This window comes from Nothobranchius furzeri, chromosome 15 (assembly GCF_043380555.1).
Source record: "Nothobranchius furzeri strain GRZ-AD chromosome 15, NfurGRZ-RIMD1, whole genome shotgun sequence".
NCBI lineage: Eukaryota > Metazoa > Chordata > Actinopteri > Cyprinodontiformes > Nothobranchiidae > Nothobranchius > Nothobranchius furzeri.
The window spans coordinates 42,130,572-42,140,598 of record NC_091755.1 but is presented as its reverse complement, the minus strand read 5'-3'; the positions used below and the strand labels follow the sequence as shown (position 1 = coordinate 42,140,598).

General features: G+C 47.7%; 1 protein-coding gene across 1 annotated transcript in view; it reads left to right on the top strand.

The window, feature by feature from the left end:
- Positions 1 to 10,005: 10,005 nt before the first annotated feature.
- The window catches only part of LOC107390507 (PDZ domain-containing protein 4), a 14,950-nt gene continuing 14,928 nt past the window's right edge, over positions 10,006 to 10,027 (top strand). The window contains exon 1 of the mRNA XM_015967263.3: positions 10,006 to 10,027. This exon is cut by the window's right edge and continues 234 nt beyond it. The gene's annotated coding sequence lies outside the window, so the exon portion shown is untranslated.

Below are 10,027 nucleotides of genomic sequence, written 5' to 3'. Positions count from 1 at the left end.
TGAAGTGAACGACCGGAGCCGGCTCGTCATTGGGAGCCGTCCCCTCCTGCTTTGGTGAAAGCTACAGGCGATAGGTCAGCATGTGTAACTGCATGTCCAGACTGTCCACACGCAGAGCAGTAGGGGCGGGGAAGAGGGAGGATCAGACTCAGACACACAGCAGAGCACATGCAGGTGGAGGCAGACGAGAGGGAATGAGGAGGAGGAAAAAGGCGAGTGGGAGAGAGAGGAGAGTGCGACGAAGACGGTGAGAAAATGAGCGCCAGCAGTTGGAAAGTGGAGATTTCTTAAAGTGTTCAGTTATTAAATCCATAGAAATTATAAATATTTAATATATTGCATTTTTTTTTACATTAGTAAATCATTTTACATATAGTTTAGCATTATTTTGGTTATAAATGTACTCTACGCAACAGAAAATCTGAGGAGCCACTTGGGAGCCGAAAGAGTCGGCTCTTTTTGGTGAGCTGAGCCAAAAGAACCGGCTCTCTACAAAGAGCCATAATTCCCATCACTAATGTAAAGTCAGTGGTTAAACCAGTGCAGGCTGGTCTTTTAGAAACACAACATTCACCTGCTAAATCTCACCAACAGAGGTCACTGTGGTTAAACATGTGAAATGATGACCCGAGCAGCCTTGCTACCAGTCAAACAGACAGAAGGAGAACATCACACCTTTATTCAAACGAATAGTTGAACTCTAAACCTCCTCTTTGTGTTTAATGAGAGCGGTGATTGCTTTTCTTCCTGTTTCAGTTCTTTTTTGTTCCAACAGACCACATTTCAGAACAGATTCTGTTTTTTCCTTATGAGAAATTATCTTTAGGTTACTTCCTCAGATACGTACAAGCTCACAGTCTGAAAATGAAATCTAACTGGCATTGCTGCAGAGTCCCTGTGCTCCTCCTTCGCCTCTTCCGCCTCAAGGTGACTCCTCCATCTGCACCCGCCCTGGCCCAGCCAGTCCCTCTCTGCAGCAGCCATGACTGAAATCTGGTTCCTGCTACTGAGAGCTGCTCCCGTTCCACCTGTTCTGTGGAAGTCACGGCACCACTGTGCTGCTCTCGTGTTAAACGTGGTAACAGTATTGTTCACATCGCCTGTCGCCTTTATTCTGTTCTGTTTACTGCCCCTCTTTTGTTAGTCTTTGAGGAGTAATGGAGTGAAAATATGTGGAGTCAAAGATCAACTACTTTGAGCAGGTAGGGGGCTGATCGCTGCTGCAGGTCCCTAAGCCCAACCCTAACCCTGCACCGCCGTTCTGGGATTCTCCAGTACTCAGATTACCGGTCTGCCTCTGCAGTTCAGTGATTACTTTATACACCTGCCCCCTTGTTTATGTTTGTCAGCTTGTCTGACTCTTCCCAGTGAGTGATGGCGCTGACGCAGACCGCAGCACGACAACCTCCACCAGGTAATGGGGCTTCTTCTCCCTGCCATCACACAGCTGTTCAGGACTTGACTGACTACAAGGCAGTTACACGTTCCTTTCACCCTCCTGTCGGCTAACCCACCTCCCCCCCTCCCATCGCTCCTCTCCTTTACTCCCCTCTTTCATCATCCATCCTCCATATTTTTGCAAACTCCTTTGCTACCTGCTGGTTCAAATCCCCCCTCACACCTTTAACTCCCCATGATTATTTCGTTCCCTCTCTTTTATGTTTTATCCCCGTGCACACACACATCCGTGGTGTGTGCAGAGGAACACGTAAAAGACTAGGAGCAGGGGGGAGGCAGAAGAAGACGAGAGGTGAAGTAAAAGGAGGAAGATAGTGAGAAATGTAAGAGAGAACAGTGCGAGTGGCTTGTTGAGCGAGGGGTGAAGTGGGGAGACTGGCTAATGGTGCATTGATTTGGTTGAGCCTGGAGCGAGTAGGAAGGAGTGTGTGGGAGGAGAGGAGTCACCGCTGGCAGACGTTCAGAAACACCTGCATGGGTGGGATGAGTTTTGTTTATTCTAGGTTCGCTGGCAGGAGGAGAGGCACCGTTTCTGGCATCTCGGCCTTGTTTGTTTACTCACAAACACCATTCACACCTACTGCAGCTCCTGCACATAGAGAAGACAATTTAGTGGAAAATGCGTTTGCATCAGAGGAGAACAAAAGGCTCAGCCATCAGAGCTCTGCCCCCGACTGGAGTGATATCAAAGCTCGTGGCTGTAAAAGCAGCATTTAGAGCCGGGCCGGGCATCGGGGATCACATTAGGTGAGATCCTCCAGGGTCTGAGGCTGGCTGTTTGGGATGTACAGGGATAACGCAGACTTAATTATATTTTGTGTGTTTTCTCTTAATAATGCATCCTGTGTGTCCCGAGGGCAAACGGGAAAGAGATGTTGATTATTAAATGCGCTTCTGGATGAGTCTTCATTCACCGTGAAGAAGCTGACGGGAGGAAAAACGGAAGGAATGTGAAACGTCATGGATGGGATCTGTTCCAGAGCCAGCAGGGTCATGGTTTTAAACCAGACGGAAACATGTTCATTTAGAAAATGAATTCAGCGCAAAGCGAGGCTATGTTAATTGAATTTATGGGTGTGCTGCGCCGGCTGAGCTGACGCGATGCGTTTTTGCCCTGTTATTATCTGAGTTCATGTGTGAGGCAGGCTGGAACAGCTAGTCAGTCAGGCGTCACAGACATGGAAGCCAATTTAATTAGGTTCCTCCATTTTCTCTCCTCCTATGTCAAACCTCACCATCACCACCGTCCTCTCTCCACTCCAGCTGTTTACTAACTCTGTCCAGCTCCTTGTTTTTTGAAACCGATGCCTTCTACAAGGCCGGATCCACGTTGAGAAGATGGTCCAGAGGAACGTAAACATGTTTTCTTTTACAGCCCCCTTAAACACCTCCTCCTCCATGAGAGGAGGAGGAGGAGCAGGAGACGATTGGGAATACGTGAAGTCTTGGATGAGTGAGGGTTTGATTGGGTGGCATCAGGGATAAGCCACCATCCCTCTGATTAACAAGAAAAGCTATTAATTTGTCTGAGAGGACTTACAAGCCCCAGAAGAATGGTGTCAGATTCACTTGTCTGCACTGCTCAGCATCCTGCCTCGTAACTAAACGATGACATGAATGCTCGTCTCCACCTCAGAGCGTCTCATTCGGGTCGGGTTCTGCAGAAGAGGTCGGGTTAAACCAGGAGGAAGGCGTTGCGGATTAGCAACGTTAAAACCTACCTGGTTACTCCACGTACGTATGTCACGAGCATTTTTTAACTCAGAAGTTCCCCTGAAGGACTTAGTTGTTCGTCCTTTTATCACAACTTATTTTGAGCCTGAGAGGGTTAACCTAAACTAGGATTCTTGTTTGATAGATGGATGGATTCAATTCAATTCAAGTTTATTTGTAAAGCGCCAAATCACGACAAGAGTCGTCTCAAGGACCTTCACACAGTAAACACTCCAATTCAGGTCAGATCATTAAGCCAATCAGTCAAAAGTTTCCTACATAAGGAACCCAGCAGGTTGCATCGAGTCACTGACTAGTGCCAGAGTCTTTACAGCAATCCTCATACTAAGCAAGCATGCAGCGACAGTGGAGAGGAAAACTCCCTTTTAACAGGAAGAAACCTCCAGAGAATCCTGGCTCAGTATAAGCAGCCATCCTCCACGACTCACTGGGGATGGAGAAGACAGAGCACACACACACACACACACACACACACACACACACGCACGCACGCACGCACGCACGCACGCACGCACGTACGCACGCACGTACGCACGCACGCACGTACGCACACACGTACGCACGTACACACAAGCAAAATATACTTGTTTTCAATTACATTTATTGGGCCCACCCACAAATGAGTTTCTGGCTACGCTAATGGTGACATATGACAGACTTCTCTGAGCTCCGCAGCCATTACACTTTTCACCTCGCGCACCCCCTAGTGGCAGCACCACACTTAGGGAATCCCTGTCCTAGATGAACAAGTCATGTTTAATAACTGGCCGTAGCAGGGTTGGTTTTTAACCGTGTTGTTTACTTTGAAGCTGGTTAACTTTCAGCAACATTCAGGTTCTCTCACACAAACACTAATGAGGTTCCTCAGTCCTGATGGCCCACTGACCTGCTTTGTGTAGAGGGAGGTAGCTTGTATTCAGTGTCTCCATGATGAATGGTGTCCAGAGGCTGGAGGTTAGCAGCAGCAGAGTGTCTCCGTAACTCAGCCAAGCAGACTGGAAAGACTGGGCGGAGGAATGAGGTCTCCTTCAAAATAAAAGCACTGCAGTGGATGAGCTCCAAGTAGATGTTATTAATGTGATCGTTGTCCTGTTAATGACTGTAGGTGTTTTTAGATGAGGACAAATCAGTGCGGAGCTGTGAACGAATGAATAAAAACCTCTAAAAGCATTGTGTGAAAGATCAAATGAAACGTTGAGACTTTCAGCTGATCTTCTGATTAAACGAACCAAACATGCACACACACACTGGTGGTAGTACCGTTCCTCCAGAGACTGAGCCATCCCCCTGCAGGCCTTCAGCGCTCAGACTGGAGTTTTGATTTGTAGTTTTAATCTTCTCACGGGCATTTCTCACCGTCGGCAACGCGGCCCTGACTTAACCTCTTTCCTTCTTGTTGATAACAAGTTCCTGTCATGATACAAAAAAGTTTACATTATAAATATTTTATTCATCGTCGCAATGATGATGTTTATTTATAAATTCATAAGAATGGCTGTGAACGTAACACTAAAACACTTGTCAGCATCATGAATACTAGATTTATTTCATCTTTCCTGTTCGTGTCAGCAACAGAAATGTGCAGCTCAGGTCAGCATAAATAAATAAATAAACAAACAAATAAATAAATAAATAAACAAATAAATAAATTAATACATTTACGTCATTAAAACATATTTAGACAAAAGATCATGAGCCTCAGCCTCAGGAGGAAACTTGTTCAGCCAATGATGATCCATACTTTTTAGATAAATACACAATCATCACTTTGACAGCACCCAGAGCCAATACGCTTCTATATCCTCATGAATAGATGCATATGAGCATGAAGAGCACATCAAGCATGCTTCTCCTGCTGCGTGCTCCACCAGTTTTCCCTTTGCAGCAGTAAATAAATAATGAGGAACGCTGTTAAAATTCCTTTCGCTTTGCTGCGATCTGCCTCCTGCTTCAATCTAAAGAGAAGCGATGCCTCGGTGAAAAGAAATGGGCTGTTTTTTTCTTTTGTTTTTACACCCCCCCCCCACCCCCACCCCCGCGCTTTAGTCTCCCATGTGTCCCCCCCCACCCCATGCCTCTTTCCATCTTCCTTCCCTTGAAAAACTTTCCTGTGCCGAGCCTCAAACACTCCTTTAGCTATACATGCACACATCACGCTTTCCATTAAAGCTTTTGTGAGATAAAAGCCCCATTCCTCCCTATCTCAGAAGTGGGATTGAGTGCGGCTCGTATAGTTTTGTTGTGGGATGCAAATGTGGACGGATAAAAAAACAAAAAGAAGGGAGACATGCAGTGTGTTTACATGCAGCCGGTAACCCTTTTAAAACCCGAATATTCGCAATAACCCGGTTCTGCATGGCCATGTAAACACCGCCAAAAACCCGGTTACTACACCTGGGGTAACCCTTTTCTAACCGGGATATCCCCATCAAAGCGTGTGTTCTGCACATGCTCTGTTCGCAAGGAATCTTGGTCTTTTGAGTAGCGAGACGTCTTGTATGCGCCAGAACTCCGGAAGTAAACAACAAGTTGGGAGCAACGTGGCGAGTCGCGGCACAGCAACACACTTTGAGTGACGAGGAAACTAAAGCGCAAACAAACGCGGTCGCTATCTCTTCCGAACTGGGAAACATGTTGTTGTTTTCACGGATACCGGAACGAGAAGAACCGGAAATATTGCGTCAGGACGTAGTCCACACGTCCTGACGCTACCCCAACGTCCGCATTTAAATCGGGTTATGCAAGTTAGGGGTAACTCTTTCTATTTGTGCTTGTAAACGGGTTATTCTGATCAACTCAGAAACCCGAATACCGACCTTAACCCGATCATAACCTGGTTATTGGCTGCATGTAAACGTACTCCATGAAAGCGTTTCAGCTTTTATCACCTTCGCCAAACGCGAGGCCATGTGTGTAGGTCGGTCATTAGTTAAACACTCCTGAAAAAAACCAAACTGGTTTTTAGGAAACTCTCAGAGAGAGTTTGTGAAATGTGTGTCTAGCTGATGAACTTTTGGAGTCACATCCAAAGGAGATGTTTTAAGACATTTTTAATAAGTTATTATTGTCCTGTGGTCGATTCAAAACATGTTCTTTACACTAAATCTCTCTCACATGAAGCAATTTCAGCAGCTTCCAAGATGAGCCAATACAGGGCTCTGTCACTTTAAGAAAACAAGCTGGTGTAGGCCACGCCCACATATCCTCTGATTGGCCGCTGTGAGATGAGAAGTTCAGATAGGGAGGGGTTTGAAGTAGAGTTGCTGCTTGTCCAGCCTCCACAGGGGTGGGGGTGTTCTGTGCTTATTTCCCTGATTGTGACATCACAATTGGGAGACTTTTCCAAGTGGCTCGTTTTAGGTAATTCCTGAAATTAAACACTGACAGAAAGGTGATGGAATTTTTTTTATGTATATTCCAGTGGAGACCTTCGTGGCAGCACAAAAGGATGCAAAAGGTAAGTTTAGCATAACAGGCCCCCTCTTAAACACACCAACGCATCAGGTGAATCCGACAGATAGTCCTGGAGTCGTCCGAAACACGCTCTCCTCCACAAGGGGAGCTGGGATGAGGCATTCCTGTAAGGAATGCTAGGTGGCTCTTTAATTGGCTCAGCGTTTATTTTTGACATTTACGATGAGGTCAAAAGGCCCAGCGATGTCAGGACCAAAGAGACGTAAACGTCGCTGACCTCTGGGTTCGCTGGCTTTTATCCAGGTGGGAGAGTGAATAAATGTGAAATGACAAGCAGCGACATTTCTGTGAGCAGATGTGCCTTTTCAGATGTGACGGTCTTGATTTAAAGGACGTAACAGTCTGGTCGTTTGTGCTGATGCAAGTAAAGCTGACAGACGGGGATGTGGGTGCATTCAGGAACAGGTGTAAGCCCGTCCAACCGCACAGCGCCGCCGTGAAATCCTGTTTCAGCCCAGAAAATACCACCATCAGGAGAGAGTGTGTGTGTGTGTGTGTGTGTGTGTGTGTGTGTGTGTGTGTGTGTGTGTGTGTGTGTGTGTGTGTGTGTGTGTGTGTGTGTGTGTGTGTGTGTGTGAGAGAGAGAGAGAGAGAGAGAGAGAGAGAGAGAGAGAGAGAGAGAGAGAGAGAGAGAGAGAGAGAGAGAGAGAGAGAGAGAGAGAGAGATTAACAACAGTAGGAGGCCAGGTGATGAATGCCTTTGTCTGACGTGGCAGAGAGAGTGTTTTAGACAAAATTGGGCTCTTTTTTCTCCTTCTTTCCTTCATGGACCTCCTTCCCTCTGGAGCCTGGAGGCGTTTGGCAGAAGCTCTGCAGTCAGTGTGCCACCAAACGGGGAATTAGCAAGTGGGGTTCTGGGTGTGTCTGCAGAGCTGCAGCAGTAAATCCTGAGTGAATCACTTTTATTCATAAATATCTCCCCAGTTGTGCAGACTCTCTCTCTCTCTCTCTCTCTCTCTCTCTCTCTCTCTCTCTCTCTCTCTCTCTCAAAATCTCTCTCTCTCTCAAAATCTCTCTCTCTCTCAAATCTCTCTCTCTCTCAAAATCTCTCAAAATCTCTCTCTCTCTCAAAATCTCTCTCTCTCTCTCTCTCTCTCTCTCTCTCTCTCTCTCTCTCTCTCTCTCTCTCTCTCTCTCTCTCTCTCTCTCTCTCTCTCTCTCTCTCTCTCTCTCTCTCTCTCTCTCTCTCTCTCTCTCTCTCTCTCTCTCTCTCTCTCTCTCTCTCTCTCTCTCTCTCTCTCTCTCTCTCTCTCTCTCTCTCTCTCTCTCTCTCTCTCTCTCTCTCTCTCTCTCTCTCTCTCTCTCTCTCTCTCTCTCTCTCTCTCTCTCTCTCTCTCTCTCTCTCTCTCTCTCTCTCTCTCGCCTGCAGACAAGCAGAGATAGAGGCAGGAAAGAGTAAAGGAGGGGCGAGAGGATGGCAAATGAGGTGTGGGTAAAAATTATGGAGGGACTGGGGAAGATTGCAGTAGCCCAGCCCTGAATGTGGAGCCAAGGCGGGTGGGGGAGAAATCATTAGTGTATAAATCCAGAAGACTCAGATTCAGTGGTAGAGTAGATCTGCATCCACCTTCGCCACTGGAAAAAAGCATCTTTTGTGTTTCCCCCTTTCTCTCTGCAGTGGGGGGGAGTGTGTTTTCCGTTGTGTCCAGAGGGAGACGGCAGGAAGAGTCCTCCAATCAGCTGTTAGTAACTCCTCTGATCTTGTGAAGCTGCTGATGACCATTTATCACTGAGCTGAGACAGGCGCTGCACCGCTCTCCAGCCACCTGGACGACTCACAAAGCTGTTTCTCTCTCCTCCCACGTTTAAAAACTGGATGATCCAAACTGAACTGCCAGGGCACAACAGGAGGAATCCAGTGGATCCATTCGTATTCTCCCTGCAGCAGATGGAAGATGGACTAACTTCTACTCTTGCGTTTGGGCAACACGAGGCACCAATGCATTATTTATAACGCCGCGCCACATTTTATTCTGAAAGCGTGGAAGGCATCCCGGCCGCTCCAGTCATGTGAGGCCGACACACGCAGGGAGACGGGCAGAGGAGACGGAGGAACAGGGTGACGGTTGGAGCACACCTGCCTGCTGAGCGTGTCTGACGCCTCGCTTGCTGTCTGATTGGCCGCCCGCTCTCTGGAGTTTGACTACCAGGCTGTTTCCTTTAAGTTCTCATGCTGCTCATTAAGCAGGGCTAGCTCCCTGCATGTGTGTGACTGTTAATGTGTCGAGGCGCCGTTTTGGGATTTGCACAGCCTCCACCAAACGAAGCAGGCGTGGTGAGGCTCTGAGTGAGGATTAGCTGATGGACTTTTCAGACAAGACTCTCCAGCTGCGACCTCCTCGCTGGAGGATTAAAGAAAGAGAAAGGTTTCACCTACATGAGGAGACTCTCGGGGGACTCTCTGAAGGACGCAAACTGGGTTCAGCTGGACACGGACACGTCTAAAGCCCGGAGCCTTCGTAGATGCTGGGGGAAAAGAAACTTTGGAGTGACCAGATAAGCCAGAAAGCACAAACTGATCCATGAGCTTGTTTTATATTGATTTTTCTCAGCATCCAAGAATCTTGTCTGACCACTGCTGGAGAGGTCGCTAATCTAATCAGAATCCATCATTTGTGCCCCGCAGAGCAGGTGGAGTGGTGCGAGAACGAAGCAGGAAATCAATACAGCAGCATTTGTTTTGGTATCTGGGATGAGGCAGAGTATACAGATGTTGCACATGAGTTTGTCGTTCCGTTTCTGACCCTGTGTGTGTGTGTGTGTGTGTGTGTGTGTTCTGTTATCTTAGCTGCACAGCAAGGACTTACAGCTTCTGGGTGTCATGAGCACCAGTTCTGTGCCCTTTCAGTGAAGTTACGTTAGGAATTAGCTCCAAGCAAGGACTGATCCTTCACCAGATGACCAGAGCAGGAGAGTGTGCTGACGGGGGGCTCTCAGGGGGAAGCGTTATCTCAGCAGACACACACTCACCACAACCTGGAAAGCTGCGAGCGTAGCAGGTGGGAAGCAGGGAGTGGGAGTGAGGAGCCGTGGGATAGTTGCATTGTTTGGATGTTGTGAGTGTGGGGGGTGTAGCAGAGCTCCTCCGAAGAGGAAAGCTGCAGCTGAGCAAAACAAGTACAAGAGCACAAGAGCTCCGACTGGGAAAAAGACGCCTGAGACCGGCGCCGGGTGTACTGGTGAAGCACAATCGAGCAGGTTCCAGAACGTCAGGGAAACGCTGGCCTGGTGTCGGGTCTGCAGCAAGCACACAAGTTTGAGCAGAATCTCTGTCTGCCTGAAGCAGAAATCATCGCAGCGCTCTGGTTTTTACCGGACCTGTGCAGAGGAGACAGAGGGAAAGGGTGACAGTTGGAGCGCC